We start from the raw sequence: 17,648 nt of genomic DNA on the forward strand, positions 1-17,648 counted from the left end.
TTATGTCCAGCACTGCTGCACGTACAGTTAGTGATCCTAATCAACAACTTTAGCGGCTGCTATTGTTTCTAAGCTGTTTTCTTTCTGTGAGTAGACTCGAATTAAGAACTGCAAGTTAGGAATTTTGCAGAAGTACCTATATTAGCTAGACATCATATTAGAGGAGATGAAAAGTCAAACAGGTCAGTTACCCAGAGGATCTCATGTTACTTGAGGGATAATATGTAGTTTCCTAGATAAAAGAAAAAGTATTTCTTTGTAAAATACTGGGAATGCAAAAAAGAAAGTCAAATAAAATAGGGGGCTTAACAGTGGAATTATTCAGGGCAAATTAATTTTATGACCTTTTTGGAATCAGCATATTATTATACAGGTGATGCTAGTTACAGCACAGTTAATTCATGAGATAGAGTTACTAGTGCCTAATGATGAAGATAATAAGTTCTTTTTCTCTAGGTCAAGGAGTGGGAAGACCTAGATTTGAGATGATAGCCATAGTTTGTTGTTTTGAGAGGTCCAGAAGATATTTAATTAAACAGATTTTTGGGGATAATTTATTTTATATGGTTTTTGACCGAGAACCTAAAATGTCTTCTCCTTCCATTGCTCATAATACAGGAATCTTTCATCATTTACTGGAATTCCCTGCTTATATTTTTAGAACTCCCTTAAGGTGAATCATTTACTGGGGAAATCACAGTATGCGCACAGCCAACATAATTACAATTAGAAACTAAAAGTAGAACTTCTAGTGGAGATAAAGGTGTCTCTGCAGTGCTTATAAACATTTTTGTCAGTGGTGCTGTAGTTTTATGAGATTATAGAAATTTTGCATAGTCTCATAACCAAGCCTAGTCTTAATGGACAGGACAATTAAAATCTCAGACAGTTTTGCTAGAAAAATTCTATCAGATGGGAATGTGATCTCTAAGTCAACAAGTATGAGAAACATAAAGCAATGTACTATATAATTTCCTAGGTCCAAATTAAGTTTCCTGTTATATGGGGGTAAATCCAGAGACACCCCAAAGAACTAATTCTAATGACTCTGGAGTTACCCCTTTGTAACAGGAAACTGAATTTAGGTTGGAATTTTCAAAGGGGCCTAAGTGATTTAGGAACATAATTCTTATTGAATGACAATCAGGCTTGAGCTCTGAAATCACTTAGGCCCTTTAGAAAATCCTATCCCTAGGGCCGAACCTTTGACATAATAAAGGACTTGGAAGACACAGAAGCATCCTAAAGCAACACTCTTACAAATCTCAAAATACCAATTTAAGAGAACCAAAGACTTTTTGGAGCTAGATCCCAAATCCTTTGCTGATGTCTCAGTATATAATCACTTGTACTAAAATTAGTGCTTAAAATGCCCTTTCAATGGCCACAACATTCATTTTAACCTTCCATTAAAGTAATGAATCTCTTTGAAGAATAGGGATATATCCAATGAAAAAGTAGCACAGGCCTGAAAATCCCTTACGTACAGTACTACCACTATGGAAGGAAAGACAGATCTTTCCAATTTCTTTCACATCCCCAAAAGAGAAGGCAGACACGTGACCCTTGTTAAGATAACCTAACCTGTAAATTCCAATCCACATGGGAAGGCTATCAGTAAGATAGTAAGATAAAGCCCACTTTTAGGGAGTGTCCCTTCACTTTGGTGGTTATTGCTGAAAATCTCTGGAGTCAAATACTTAGGGCACATTTGCTTTGCAAGGCAAACTAAGGTATTTCTCCTTCTGAGAAGTGATCACTTCAGATAGCTGGTTCCCAAAGACTGTTTCACAAAGCTTTTCTATTATAGAAAGAAATCTCCGTTGGAGGAGCTCCAGGAACGGATGTTCCAAGGCACCATTTAGCCTATATCACATGAAGACATTCAAGATGGCTTGTACTCCAGGTATTTCATAATCCCTCAGGGTCAGGAGGAGTCAGGCTGATTCTAGATCTAAGTAAATTTAATACATTGATCAAGTCTAATCCATTTCACATGATCATGCTACAAAAGATTTATTGTAGTTTACTAAAAGGTGAATGGTCAGGATGTATAGATTTGATAAATATCCCTTTTATATCACATGAATTCCCTCAAACTCATAGTAGCATATACAGTATACCAGTACAAGGTACCACATAATGTTTGCATAACTGCAAGGCACAGTTGCAGCATATTCAAGGAGACTGAATATAAATCTTTGCATTACAGACTATTACTTGGAAATACAGAGAGGAAATGCTTCACCTTTTTCTCACTTCTACAAATTGGACTACTGTTTTTTAATACTCTGGTGAAATTTGGCCTTTTCCCCACTAGCACACACTAGGCTATTGGTATACATACCCGATGTCTTGAAATCCACCTATTAGTTTATAGGTTAACTTTGATAGTGCCCTCCTTTATCTTCCTGATCCCTTCATCAGATTGCTTCTGTGGCTGATTATGCATGTCCCTCTAAGCAAAGGGAGACGCAAACACCAATCTAAAGATGAAAGAATCGGTACTGAGGATATTGTGGTAGAACACAGATTCCCACTGTCCTTGCAACTTAAGAATCTCTAAGTCTCTGAAACAATGAAATAAACAGGTTTGTACCAGAGAGATGGCCTGTCCAATCTGCCTAGCATCAATCACATTCATTTATTCAAACTATTAGCAAGAAAGCAGTCACACATTTGGTGAACACAGTAAAGCATTCCATATTAATCGGAGCAAAAAAAGCTAGGCACCTGTTTTGGTGTACCATATATGCAAAACATCTAACCAAAGAAATGACAGCCTTAAATGAAGAGGCCAGGAAACAGCTGTTCACTGCTTAGAACAATAAATGGAAAGAAATGCATTTTCCAGGATCAGAGAGGATTTAATAAACAGAAGGGGAAGCAATCCTTCAGAATATGCTGGTGGACTCTTCTATTCATGTATATTGCTCTATATTTTAATCTCCTTTATAAAAGAAGGTGGAGAATACTGTGATGGGGGTATGTTGCCACCAACAGTATAATGGGGAAAAAACCCTACCAGCAATGACCAGAAGACCTTACTTCAGTCCCTTGATTGATGTTTGTTGATACAGAATGTTAATATTGCCTTTCATCTCTAGTTTTCAGAGATGCAAAGGTATGCAAGTGATCAGGTCATACTACTGTATAACAATTCTTGATGTCTTTGTTTTTGTACCAGATGTATCATTCCTACCAAACGAGACCTGTGTAAATGTAGAGATTGTTCAATGTTTTCATTTTTAGTAGTTTGTATCATTTGAGTTAATATTACTCTGGTCAGAATTACTCTTTCCCGAGCCAAATTCAACTGGAAATAATAATGTGTTTTTAAAAAAACAAGTAGCTCAGTGCTGGAATGCATAAGCCTTAAAAATAGGGTTTAGAGAAAAGCTAGCTAGTAGATTCCCTCTGGATACCTCTAGTTCTTGTGGAATTGGGCCAGATATATTTATTATGCTTACTCTGCTATTTTTTGTTTAAAAACAAATTTGCTGCTAGATAGGCTTTCACTTGCTCCAATACTATATAGTTAAGGTGGTTACCATTTGGTACGCTTAGACAGTATCATTTGTTAACCGTATTCTTCAAATGTTGTAATTTTTCTTCCTGTGCTCCTGTGAGACTGGACCTGATTCTGAGCTCACTTACATCAGTATAAATCAGGAATAACTCCTTTTAAATCAGTGGAATTACATCTATGTAAAGTGATTTTATGTCTGTCACATCCTCCTTTACGAAATGTTAAATAGACACTGTTCTGTCTGTAAATGCATAACACAGTTGGGTAGCAATTCTTTCAGACCCTGAATAAGCAAGGTGCTTAAACATGTGCCCAACTTTAAGCATGTGAGCAGATCTGTTGGCTTTCCCAATTTTAAGCAAGTGAGTTAATGTGGCTAAGTATCTTGCTGAGTTCGGACTTCACATATTTAGTGTCTCAAAACATCAGATGCAGGCACAAGATCTTCTGGTCCTTCAAAAGTAAACAGTCTAGTTACAGCTTTGTACAATATAAGGGAAGCATTCACCTTTAATGATCCAAATACTGGATCCCTGCTGTAAATATATACACAAAGAACTTCCATTGACAGCAGCAGCAGTTCTGCAAATGGAGTTAGGACAAATTATGCAATATTAATAATTAAATTTGAAGTCTGGATAAGAGACCTGAGAGGAGAGTATTACTGTAAGTGTTCACACCAGAACTACTTGACAGTTGATTTAATTTTGTTTTGTGTTAAAACTGTTTTATCTGTGAATATAGTTGTTTTGGTTGTATTAGCACTTGTTTTGTAACTTGCTGACTGTTGCCCAGAATCTTAATTGAAAACAAGGCATTGGCCTCACTGAGTAATGACTAATTACCTTTGGGCTTCACTGCAATCTGTTACTTTGCAGCTGTGCCAGGGGAGTTGGGGCACAGTCATATAGGACACTCACAGATTGTGGTTCCAGGAGAAGGGGCAATCTGAGGGGTTGTGCATCCAATACTTCTCTTACTTTCCTTTACCTGTGAACAAATGCAGAGTGATTCCTTGACTCCACCTCCTCCCCATGGTGGGTGGCAGAGCAGTGTATTAAATTACTCCCTCCTGGAGCGAAGTGGGATTTGGGGAGGAATTCAAGGGGAAAATATTGTAGTATTAGGAGTGTAGTCTTATATCTATTGTGACTCTTTGAAACTCAGTTCCTTACCAGTGATCCTCCCTTTGTCAGACAGCTATGCACCATTGCTTACACAGGGATGTGCCTAAAGGCTCAGTCTAGAACTTAGTGAATAAAATGAAATACCTGCCCTCTGCATGGGTACTCCAAACAAATATGACCTGATGTTGTCCTTGAAAGTCTCACATCTGAAAGATGGCACATAAGGGAAGGTTTTCACATGATGTATAAGAATGAACTTTTAATATCCATTATCCCCGTGAATTCCATTGCTTTCCAGAGCCAGAAGTTCCAAACCGGAGAAAACAAAATTAAGCTGTCAAGGATATGTAGCAGTGTAGGTAGAGAGTACATAGCCTACATGAGTGTCTGTTGACATTTGCATTTGGTGGTTCCAAAAGCATGTGTGGAAATTCTGCTCACCAGCAAGTCAATATTAAAGATTCTAATTTGACCTCTTTTGCTAAGATTCTTGGTTCATGCAGCTCTAAGAGGGCCAAATGCTGCTCATTTTACTCAGGAAATGCTCCCATTGGAGTTACAGCATGTATTCTACTGGAATTTTGAACAAATAAGGCCAGAAGGATTTCATCCAGAAAAGTGGAAGTTTCTGTTTGGCTAGTGAGGAGCTTATTTTTCCTCCTGAAATTTGCCACTATAACAGTTCCACCAGGGATTAATACTAAACTGAAAAGCATACTGAGAAAATTATCCTGTGAAACAAAAGCAACAATCTATAATAAATATATTTATATAATCGTGAGTAACTGTTATTATAGGAGTGTTGTCTCCTTTGCGTAATGGGTTCCAGAACAATTAAGTTGCATTTTTCTGTCACCTATACCACACATGAGACAATACTTTTATATCTTAAGAAGTACATTCACTTGAATTAATTAATTTAGGTTACAGATAGTCTGTGAGTCTGCAGGAGTTAGAATTAGCCAGCCAGCCAGCTTGCCAGTGCAGTCAGCAAAAGACAGAGAACTCTAATGCTAGCAAAGGAACAAGAAGTTGGGTTAAGGATATAAAAGTGGTAATTAGAGAGGACTATTCAAAGGATCAGGGAAATCAAGCTGGTTTTGGTCACCTTGGTTATTAAACTTCCCTGAATCAATGGGTATATGTAGGCTGCTACAGAAAATATGGATATTAATTTTTTTTTTATCCTCTCACCTATATTACATATATAAATAATACCTGGTGCCAAAGGTGGTTAATGTTTGTTTGATGAATTTTTTAAAGAATCTGTTCTAGAGATTATATATTGGTAGTGTTTTGAAACATCTATGTGTGAGAAACCTTGTGCTAGCTAATTTATGACAGGATTAAGCCTTATTTGACATGAACTGATCATGTGAGCTGATCTAATTAAACTAGAATCCATAGCTTTGACAATCCTAATCTCACAAACTGCTGGAAGATGGCTAGGTAAACACTGAAGCATGGGACATCATGTCTGTTTTCAGTTATGCTGTTGTAAAGCTAAAGTAACTCCACTGATGTCAGCGACTTCAAAGAGCTGTATTTGGCCTGGCCTGCACCATATACAAAAAAGCATTAAAGAAATCAAGATTTTCATTATTTTTCCATATAGTGGATGAGATGGGAGCTCTTTGTTTATTACATACACTTTTAAGCATTGTACACACTGCACTGATTATTCCTTCTGAGCTATATCATGTCCCATGTATCAAATTTGCAGTTCTACCCTATCCCTAATGTTACAAAAAAAAGTGCTGTATAACTGAGAAATATTTCCTAAACAGCTTCTTGGACATGCAGCAAAGCACTGGACTAAAATCTTTATAGAGGAGCCCCCTACCTATCTTGGCATTGTCTGCAATAATTAAAACAGTCATTCAGTTTTAAAGGCAGGCTTCAGATTGAAAGTTGATTGTCATTTCTCCTCCCACTACAATATAATGAATAAAGCCCTACCCTCAGATAATTAAGCACCAGAAGAATTTAACAAAGTAGCAAGTGGAATACCAAATGACCAATAATTATTACTAGAACATTCAGAAGAGCAGTGGAACCACAGGACTTGGTAGATAAAGCAATCAATAGATTTAAAACTCATGTCTGATGAGTATAGTCTGTTTGTATACCACTGTGCAAACATAGGAAAAGATATGGTCCATGCCCCAAGGCTGAGGGAACTGGGATTATTTAGTCTGCAGAAGAGAAGAATGAGGGGGGATTTAATAGCTGCTTTCACCTACCTGAAAGGGGGTTCCAAAGAGGATGGATCTAGACTGTTCTCAGTGGTACCAGGTGACAGAGCAAGGCGTAATGGTCTCAAGTTGCAGTGGGGGAGGTTTAGGTTGGAGATTAGGAAAAACTTTTTCACTAGGAGGGTGGTGAAGCACTGGAATGGGTTACCTAGGGAGGTGGTGAAATCTCTTTCCTTAGAGGTTTTTAAGGTCAGGCTTGACAAAGCCCTGGCTGGGATGCTTTAGTTGGGAATTGGTCCTGCTTTGAGCAGGGGGTTGGACTAGATGAACTCTTGAGGTCCCTTCCAACCCTGATATTCTATGATTCTATGATCTTACAGATGTTACAGTTCGAACACAAAATGCCAGATGAGATCCAATCTGGAAGTGACATAATATTGTTGCTAGTATTTTTAATCGTCTATTTTCTCTTTAGGGGACTATTGTTGAAAGTCTGCATAGAAGTGAATATTTTAAGGGGGGATTTGTTTGAAGAAAGGGGAGGGAGAACTTCTGTTATACAGGGAGAGTGAGCAACTTCCAAGTGTAAAGGGGAGAATGGGAATGAGAATGAAGAAAAATACTGATACCAAAGGAATGATTAGGAGGTCAGGCTGGGAGGATTGCAGACAGTGGGTAAGGGAATCATGTGCCAGTTACAGCAGAGTATTAGGAAGATAAGAACGCAGAGATGTAGATAGGAGCAGCATTGTGCAGAGCCTTGAAAGTAAGGATGAAAAGCTTGAACTTAGTGTGAAAGGCAACAGGAGGACAGCGAAGGAATAAAAGGAAAGTGACATGGTCAGAGTGCAAGGAAAGGAAGATGGGTTTAGTGGCAGGAGAACAGTTGGTCAGAAGCAGGGGTAGGCAACATGTCCATATCCACATGCATGTCTGTGGATATTCTATTCTATTCTATTCTATTCTATTCTATTCTATCTATAGGTTTTTATATGACCCTCATTGTTGCAGTATGTGTGCGCCTTCAAATAGTGCATTAAATGAGTAATATCTGTTTATCATGTCACCACTCTTTTCCTGTGCTGGTGGCATTGTTTGATGTAGGTATTAGTTTGGGAGATTAACTCATCCATGATTTAGTACAGTCAGACCTAAATTATTGGAACTCTAGTTAAGTCTAGTATCAGTTTTCACCTGATAATGTCCCCCAAGATTTGACTTTAGTGCATAAACACCTTCTGAACTATTTATGCCTTTTTCTCCACTACTTTGCAGCACCATTCTGATTTGGGAGCATTTCACACTCACTTTTCACCGGTGTACCTGATTACATAAAGTGTAGAGCAGTAGAGAATCAGGCCCAAAGAATTCATTAAGGTCATATGTATTAAAGTCTGACTAGTGCATAAAGACTTTGTGCAAGTACTGGGCTATTGCTGCTGCCACCTCCTACTGCCCAGTCAGCTGGTCTTGAGTTAGCTGGCTAGCTGTCTATAACTAGGTAAGTTAGCCAGCAGGGTATGAAGGCTGCACTCATAGTCCCTGTTTTTCTCAACCATCTATCTGAAAATTTATTTTCTCTTGAGATCTCCCGATAATGTGGGTTCTATTTTATTGGTTTTCTTAATTTTGAGCTGAAATAATGACATCATATCAATTGAACGATCATACTTGTTCTTGAAATGTCTTGAAAATGTAGTTTGGGCTGGATGGGTTTGGAAGCATGAAGGGTGCGATTTTCAAGAGCACTTAGTGTTGCTATAACTCAGCTCTCATTGAAGCTAAGGGAAGTATTATCCCCATTGACTTAACTGGAAGCAAAGTTAGACTAACTGAGTACTTCTGAAAAACCCACGCAAGATTTCATGACTCTTTGTTAGGTTTATCTACCTCTGATCAGTAAACCATGGACTCAGTAAACATGGCTTCATTTGTGGGAAAAATATTAAAAACAGTGGTGAGCCAAATGTACTTGTTATTTAGAGGTACATAATTAGTAACTATCATCCTGTATTTATAAAAAGATAATTGTCCTGGAAAATGTGTGCCTTGCTTGAAGTCACTTGCTTGAAGTACTGTACATCAATGTATAGATTGTGGTGAAACAATTTACATGATTTATCTAAGTTTTAGGGAAGCATTTGATACTCTTCCAATGTATTTAGAAAGTCATAAAGCATAGTACAGCAGCAAATACAAAGTGTTAGAGTAAACAAATTAATAATGGGTAGATTAATTCTATTGACTGATAAGAAGTCCACGCACTTCAATGTAGAGAAATTTAAGGTAATGAGACTAGAGACCAAAAATAATCATACAAAAATGGACAAATAATTGAGAGTGAAAAAAATTGTAGAGTGATTTTAGTGTGAGTCATCTGCAGAATACTTGCAGGAAAAGAGCAAACATGATCTCAGGTGGATTTAGAGCAAGCGATTCTGATCTCATCACTAGTTTTATGTTGGTGTAACTCCTCTGAACTTCATTATAGCTACCCCGGTTTGCACCATTGTGAGAGTAGGAACAGGCTCAGAGAATAAATCAGAAAAATGTAATTTGTGCATTATAAGCTAAGACTGCATATATATAATGGAAATCTAGCTATTGTACTTATTTAATTATTTATTTTACTTGATTTACTTGATTGATGATCTACCTTCTGATGTCTCAGGGCACATAATCAAAATTTAATAAATACCATTGCAATACCCTTTTCCAATGAGCAAAAAGAAAAGGAAATTACCTTAAAACAAACAAACCCTTCCACTATTCAATCATCCCCTCAAAGACATGCATCAGAAAAGAGAAGTATTTGTACTGTTCTCTAAAGTTCAATAGATTCTAGTTCTGTTGGATATGCTAGGAAAATGAGTTCCAGAAAGAAACACACTCTGTTGAGATTGTTCTGCTACTAGCAACCAGATTTAAATGTGGGAGACTTGAAATTAGCTGTGGTGCTTGAGCTAAGCCACTGCCACAGTGTATTGCAGGACATGCATGGTTTCAGGTAACTAAGCTTCAGCTTCAAGTTTTCAATCCCGAGTAATGTAAATTTCAACAACCCCCAGAAGTCACAAAGACTCTATTGTTTTCCCCGGTTAGTAACTGCAAGCAAAGTAGCCAAATTTCACACTCAACAGTGTCAAATACTCTCATATCTAAAAGAATCAGCATAGACTCCTGACTATTCCTCACTGACAGGAGGAAATCCTCAGCCAATGAGACCAGCAGTCTCCATGACATACTAAAACCAGACTAACAGGGATGAAGGAATCCATGTGACACCAAAATTGTCTTGCCACAACCTTCAAAATAATCTTCCCAAGGATGGCAGATTAGAGGCACGTCAATAGTTGACAAGATTACAGCATGAAGAACCTGACCAAAATTTTCCTAGGGAAGCCATTCAGTTGTCCTCCCTAGACACAAATCCTTTCCCACCAGGACAGGCAGTCCAATGCAGAGCTGCACAGCAGGTGGGAAATTCCTCACAATATGAAAGATCTGTCAGTTTCCAAGCAGAGCCACTGAGGATATACCAGGAGGACAGCCACTTGGAACAATCCTGCTGGAAATAACTTCGTGTGTACAGTATTAGAAAGAACAAAGTTTTCTTCACCGATACCAATACCATACCAATAATGTGTATACACCCTGCAGCTGACTGGTCTCTGGGCAAGTCTGCCACTACCCTGCTCAGGGTGTGAAAGGTAAAACTATACCACTGTGTGGATGTAAAATAAGCAGAGAATGCTGAGGGGCTTCTTTGTCGATGGCTGAAAATAGAAGAGGATTCAGTATTCTATGGTAGCAGGCACATTGATAGAGTGAGTCACTGGCCATGGACTAAATGACATGAATTGAAGTGTAGGGTCTCTACTAATTGGTGTCCTACCCTTCCATGATGGTGCCACAGATAACAATAATCTACCCACAGATCTCAATCTACAGAATCTCCTGCTTTGTTTCCCCATACCTTCTATCACAAGTACCAATGAATCCAATCACCCAGAGCTGGTCCCTCCATATCTTCAGCTCACAGTAGCATTGCTCAGCCTTCTCAACCACCAAACTGAGGGAACTAAAGGGGATGTAGATGCTGAAGCTGGCTCCTGAAAAAATGATGTGGTGGGGGAAAGGGAAACAAGATCCATATCCTAAGAAAAAGCTTCTAAATTAGACAAAGTCTGTTACTCTTGCACATAGAATATTTATCTCCCCAGTTTCCCTACCACTGAACCCAGCCAGAGGATGGAAAAGAAGGAAAAGAAACCTAGCAGATCTCTCACCCCAGCTGGAGGGCTAATCAGACAGCATTATTAAGAAAACACCCAAAAGACCCCTTCCCAAAATGAAATCTTACCTAACAAGAACATCCTCAACCTCAGAATGGAGAGCAGATTCATCTAACCGGATATAATCATCTCCACATCACCCAGCGCAGCATAAACAAGCCATTCCACTTAACCATCATCAGCTTGTTCCCACATAACTTTGTCCCTGTTCCAGGACCGGTGTAAGGAAGTTTCGCACCCTAGGCGAAACTTCCACCTTGTGCCCCCCCGCCAGCCCTGCGGCAGCTCCCCGCCCCCCCCCCCCCCGCCCTGAGGCACCCCCGCGCGGCAGCTCCTCCCCCCCGGGGAGCCGTGCGGCAGCTCCCCACCCCAGCTCACCTCTGCTCCGCCTCCTCCCCGAGCATGCCGCCCTTGCTCTAATTCTCCTCCCTTCCCAGGCTTGCGGCGCCAAACAGCTGATTGGAGCCGCAAGCCTGGGAGGCGGGAGAAGTGGAGCAGCTGCTGCACTGAGAGAGGAAGTCTGAGCCGCACGTGTCAGCGCGCCGCCAGCAGCCCAGCCCAGGAACACTGTAAAACAAAAATTGGGGGCACCGCTTTTTGTCGCGCCCAAATGTTGGCGTCCTAGGCAACCGCCTAGTTTGCCTTAATGGTAGCACCGGCTCTGCCCTGTCCACAACCCAAAAATATCTTAAAGTGATTCCTAACCTCCCCCAACCATTTCTTCTGTGTAACAGAATATTGCTGATCCTCAACAAGCTATGCAGCAAAGAGAAACCCAAAGCTATGAGTAAAAGAACTCGAGTCAGGATTGCTCAGAGTGTTGTAAGTAAAAGGAGATTGAGTGCCCCAGTAGCATCCAATCTGTGGCCCTAGAGGACAACTGTGCTAAGAAGAAAATGTGCATGTGATTATGGATTGGAAACATGTTCCCTGAGCTGCTCCCTGTGATTTTTAAACTGGTGTTCAGATCAGGCCTGCTGCCGTAGGGCGAAGGTCGGGAGGTCTCTGATTCCTGAGTGGTCTACAACTACACCACAGCCCCAAGAGCAGCTCTGCTGTGAACTAGATCTGTGAGTAGCTGCTCTTCATTCTGTGCTGCAGCTCCCCTGCTGTATTGCAGGGCTTGGAGAGCAGATTTCGCTGCTTCATCACCAGCTTCCCTGGTGGACAGTGGGAACCTGAGTTAGAGCAGGAAACCAGTACACACTGAACTGGCTATGTCTGCGCCCAGGACAGTGCCTGACACAGAATGGCTCCCCTACTCTACCCAGCCCCTTGCTCCCTCCAGGAAGCCTAGGAGAAGTGAAAGCAGTAGAAAATGAGAAGCAGCCTCAGTCACAGCTCCCTGATTATCTACCCAGCCCCCTGCACAGTCTCTGTGCAAAGGGAGTAGAGCAGGCCAGAGGGTCTGTCCCGAAGTATTGATTGCGGCCTCTTCACCTTTTCTGCAATAATGTTTTCCCCTCTGACTGAAAAGATTGGATACCACTGCCATGGTGAGATATAATGCTTGTGAGACAAAAGTCCCAGCCCTGTGGAAATGCCATCCCAGTGCATAGGTTGATACTGAGTAGGACACTGTAATTAAAGAAAGGCAAGTGGAATATCTTTTTTTTTTCATAAGAAGGAAATGGAAAGTAAGTACTTCCCCTCAGGTCAAGTCAGAGGTGAATGCAGTTTTGGAAAGAGAGGCCACACCATGGGTGAGAATTGCAGCTTGTGTAGAAGTACCCACGCTCGCTTTCATCTAGCTAGCCTGCTAACAATAGCAGTGAAGATGCCTCGAAGCAGGCTTCAGCATGAGTTATACCAACCTGCCTGAATCCCCTGGGTACACACTCAAATTTGTGTCCTGCAATGAAGCCTGCATAGCATGTCCTCACTGCTATTTATAGCGATCTGGCTAGATTAAAGCTAAGGTGGGTAGTCTACATGAGCTGTAAATCACATTCCTGTTTGCAATGTAAACATAGTCTAAGAGTGAGGAAAAAACTGACATACCCCTTGGAGAATGGTTGCTGTTAAAACTGCCCCTTCAGATATCCCTGTGCTCCCTGGAAATATTCAGAAGAATGCCACACAAAACAAAAAACACAACAACAAAGAGGGTGAATTAAATACTATGGGCCAGATCTTGTCATTTTTATTCACACTGAGTAGTTATCATACTCTGCAAGGAATTCCATTTCAATAAATGAAATTACTTGTAGAGTAACATACTACTCACTGTTAGGGTTGCCAATTTTGGTTGGACGTATTCCTGGAGGTTTCATCACATGACATACTCTTTAATTAAAGATTAATCTTTAATTCCTGGTGACTCCAGGGCAATCCTGGGGGGGTTGGCAACCCTACATTGTGCATAAGAATGGCAAAAATTGGCCCTTTGTAACTGTTGAACTGGCTTTAATCACCTCCTTGCTTGTCTGGAGTGCTCTCTTTGTCTAATTACATGGCTGATTCTATAATGTCAATGGGAATATCCCTGAGTAAGAACTTCTCATATTCTGCCATCACCTAATGGGAATATTTGTGAGGCAGGTTATTGTTCAACATGAGTAAGGGTAGTAGAATTGGGTTTGCAGGAATGGGCCCTTAGATCATACCCTGTTTTGGGAAGAAACATGTTCACTGTAAAGCATCATGCACACCTCCATGGTACTGCATAAATAATAATAATAAATAATTGGATGGATAGGAAGCTGAAAAAGAATACTGGTAGCACAGGAGGTGATGGTAATAGCTGTTTGAGCCACAGAAGGCTAGAAAATAGCCATGGCTCAGATGGAACAAAAAACAGTGGTCACAAGAGGGGATACAAAGGGAGAAAGAAGAGAGAGATTAGGATTATCAGAATAGGGTGAAACTGTATATGAATCCCTGCCCATTGAGATGAGAAGACACCCATTATTTTTTACTAGAGCACATTTATCAATTTCATGGTTCCAAAATTATTAATTAAAATGTATGTTGGTTATTTTCAATTTTATCTTAATATGAACAATTAAAGAACATCTTTATTTGCCAGTTCTATAGTTAGGTACAAATTCTGATTCTGCAAGGATGCCTATTATTCCTTTTTAAATACCGGCACTTTTTACTATTTGAAGGGAAAAAAACAAAAACCCTACACCACACATCAGTTAGTAAGACCAGATAAAAAGTGGAACAGAGAGAAAATGAAAAGACTAACTGAAAGAAAATAATTTTTTTAAGGAAGAAAAGACACAGTAAGAAAAAATAGTTAATTATGTTCTATATCTGAAGGTCTGTACAGACCTGCTTTGCAGTACTCACTCCTATTTTATAATACTGAACCCCACTGTGATGTGCTGTGTTCTTCAGCTCAGACTTTCCTTACAGTGTTTAATGACTTCCACACTTCATTCATTTCTCTTTGAGCATTGGTTATTATTTGAATGCTGTAATTATTGTGGGAGATTCTAAGTAGTGGAACCCAACATTACCTCTATAGTAAGTGTTTTTTAGGGAGAAGTAGAAAAAAAATTACATAGATGTTATATAGTAATTAAAATGCGTCTAAGAAATAATTAGACATTTTTTTTAATCCTGGGTATTTTATTTTATGTATTTGCAAATAGAGGTAAAAAAAGATGTCAAATATTATACAAATAAATTGCTTTGGTTTTTAACTTAACACATTCACAGCAAAGGAGAATAACAGGAACTGGGGCAGAGGCAAAGAGTTACATATGGTCAGCCCTGAGTGCCTACTTGATCCTTGGAGTCCACATGGATTTTGAAAGATTTGGGGTGTGATCCCAATTCCACTGAAGTCAATGGGAGTTTTTCAGTTGACTTCAGTGAATTTTGGATTAGACTCTTCCACAGTGTGGAGTATGACCCCTCTGTTTCCTCAGTGGAGGGGTGGGAAGAAACCCCACCCACAGTGGAAGAATTTGGAGGAAGCTCACTGAGTTTTCCTCACCTCAGTTTCCTTCCTTATAGGATTTTTCCAGAAAAGAAGGAAATTTCTGTTTGTCTGAGATTTTTGTAAAAATGAAAAGCGAAGAAGTTTGTTTTGCAAACATCTAGAAATTTGGACCTTATATGATCTGACAGTGTCCCTTTAAGCTTTTTTATACTGACTTTGAAATATTCCAGACATGCTTGTGTGGTGTATAGACCTATGTATGAACATCTATATTTATCACTTTGTTGGACCAGAAGGAGGAAAGGGGCAACCCAATTACATTGCATACTGTACAGTTAGGAACTGGTGTATGACTAAGTCAGTAGTGAGATGAGTCAGGTGTCATAAAAAACAGAGGATGCTGATTGGATGATGAAAAATTCCATCTGTTCAGGAAGCTAGTATAACCACATAGGTTGGGAATTGGTAGCCATGTTATTTTCCCTCATGCCCATGAAAAAGCAGATAAAATGACAGGCACGCCACAGATTTGAGAAACCTTTGGTTTGTGAAATCTGTGGCTTTTGATAGGAATGTAGCTACTACTGAAGTATCATTGCCTCTCTCTGCAGAATCTCTGAAACTAAATGCTGTATATTTTCCTTTTAAAAAGAAGGTGCTACTTTGCATGAGTTCTTACAGTAAAAATATGGCAAGGTTTATTCTACCAAACAGATGTATAAAAATGTATTTGGTAGAAGCAAAGGGAGGAAGCACTGTCAGGAGGTCTAAGTCTTATTCCTGGCTCTCCAGTGACTCACTGTGTGATCTGGAATGGCTCACTCAATTTCTCTGTGTCTCGTTTCTCCCATCTGTAAAATGGAGCTAAAAATACCTACCTCACAGGGGTGTTGTGAGGCTTTATTAATTAATTTTTGTAAAGTGCTTTGAGATCCTTGGATGAAAGGTGCTATGGAAAAGCCAATATGCTTCACTTTTGTAAGGGCAGTAATACAGGAACACACATATGTTCAGGTGGCTGAAGGAAGCTGATGCTTTAAAAAACTGCTGAAAAGTGTCCAGCTACCTAGTATAACAGCACATCTTGATGTTTGTTATTTCCTATAGGATATGTAAAGAGCAACTTCCATGGTCAAAACCGTGGAGGAATTATACTTTGGCTCATCACAGAGCTACTCCCTACAAGCTACAAGATATCCAGTTTACCGCACACGTGCAGAAATGTTCAAGACACTTAGAGAAACAGACACACAGATTCCAGCCAACAATTAAGTCTGCTCTATTGCCGAACCATCTGTAGACAGACACCACTTACATAAGGCTAGATCATGCCTTAAAGGCACAGCAAGGCATAATAAGAGGGGAGGTACCCTCCCAGGAGATAACCAGGAGACCTCCTGGTTGGGCCAGGATGGGGGGAGCACAGTCTGCAACTCCCCTTATGCATATTCCGTGTCCATGAAGCCAGCCAGCACATAGGAAGGATCAGAGTGATAGCTGGATCCACACGTACCCCACCCCACTCTTGCCCACTTGTACCTTGGAGAAACATTTTGATAGCAAACTATCTGCTTTCCCAGGTGTAACTTACAGTTTTAGCCAGGTTGTGTAAACGGTGGGGTAAGGTGCCATACTCCCTCCCCACACAGCCATATAACAGCCAGTCAAGATCTCACCTATAATGTGTGGAGTCTTAATAAAATTAATATTATCATTAAACAGACAAAATATGAGGAACAGGTTAAAAGTTAAACTTTGGTAGCATAAAAATAATAATAGCATGGTAAGATTTTATACAGTTGAATCAAAGGGACATTGTTTTGTATAAAGTAATTTTGCCTCATTGTTAAACTAAAATATTTCCAAAATCATGTTGACTAAAACATATGCTAATTTGGGACTTGAACCTTCGGGGTGATGACCATTCTTGCCTGACCTAGCAAAGCACTTAAGTACGTAGCTTCAAAACTAAGCATATGCCTAAGAGCGCTGCTGGATCTGGCCAGAGTGCTGATAGCCCTGGAGAACTGTGTCTTGGACCAGATGATAGTGGTACATGCGTCTGTAATTTTCCTCAAAAAAAAAAAAAAAAAAAGTTACTGCATGGAGTTAATTAATAAATGTTTCCCTAGAAACATAATTGTTTTTAAAGAAATATAAAGTAGAAGACAAATAGTAACTGAAGGATTAAAAGAGTTTATTCCCCTGTTTCCCTCATCAAAGATTCAAACATTACACTTTCTTCTTCTCCTCCACTTGCCCCTCCTCCTTCTTTTTTGGGTTGAATGGGCATGAGAGCTTAAATGGATAAAACCAAACTAACAGAATAAACAATATTAAAGTTAAGCTTTTACCCAGCTTCACAAGCACTCAAAAGAAATTTATGTCTTTACTCAGGAAATAAGTGATTCATATTTTGGCTTTGCACTATAATATAGGCAAAGTGCTGCACACTCATCCATTGGTAATCATTCATATGTCATTCAAGTCAAAACACCAACTCAGAATTCAAAGGTTCAAAAGGTGTTGTGTGGAACACTCAGTGCACACATGACCAGTCCTAATATGAATGAACTGAGAGAATATACATCTTCATGACCTGTCTTT

General features: G+C 39.6%; 1 protein-coding gene across 4 annotated transcripts in view; it reads left to right on the forward strand.

The window, feature by feature from the left end:
- MYT1L (myelin transcription factor 1 like) overlaps window positions 1-17,648 on the forward strand; it is a 150,810-nt gene that overhangs the window by 26,016 nt on the left and 107,146 nt on the right. The gene's annotated exons all lie outside the window — the stretch shown is intronic.

Source organism: Emys orbicularis, chromosome 3 (assembly GCF_028017835.1).
Source record: "Emys orbicularis isolate rEmyOrb1 chromosome 3, rEmyOrb1.hap1, whole genome shotgun sequence".
NCBI lineage: Eukaryota > Metazoa > Chordata > Testudines > Emydidae > Emys > Emys orbicularis.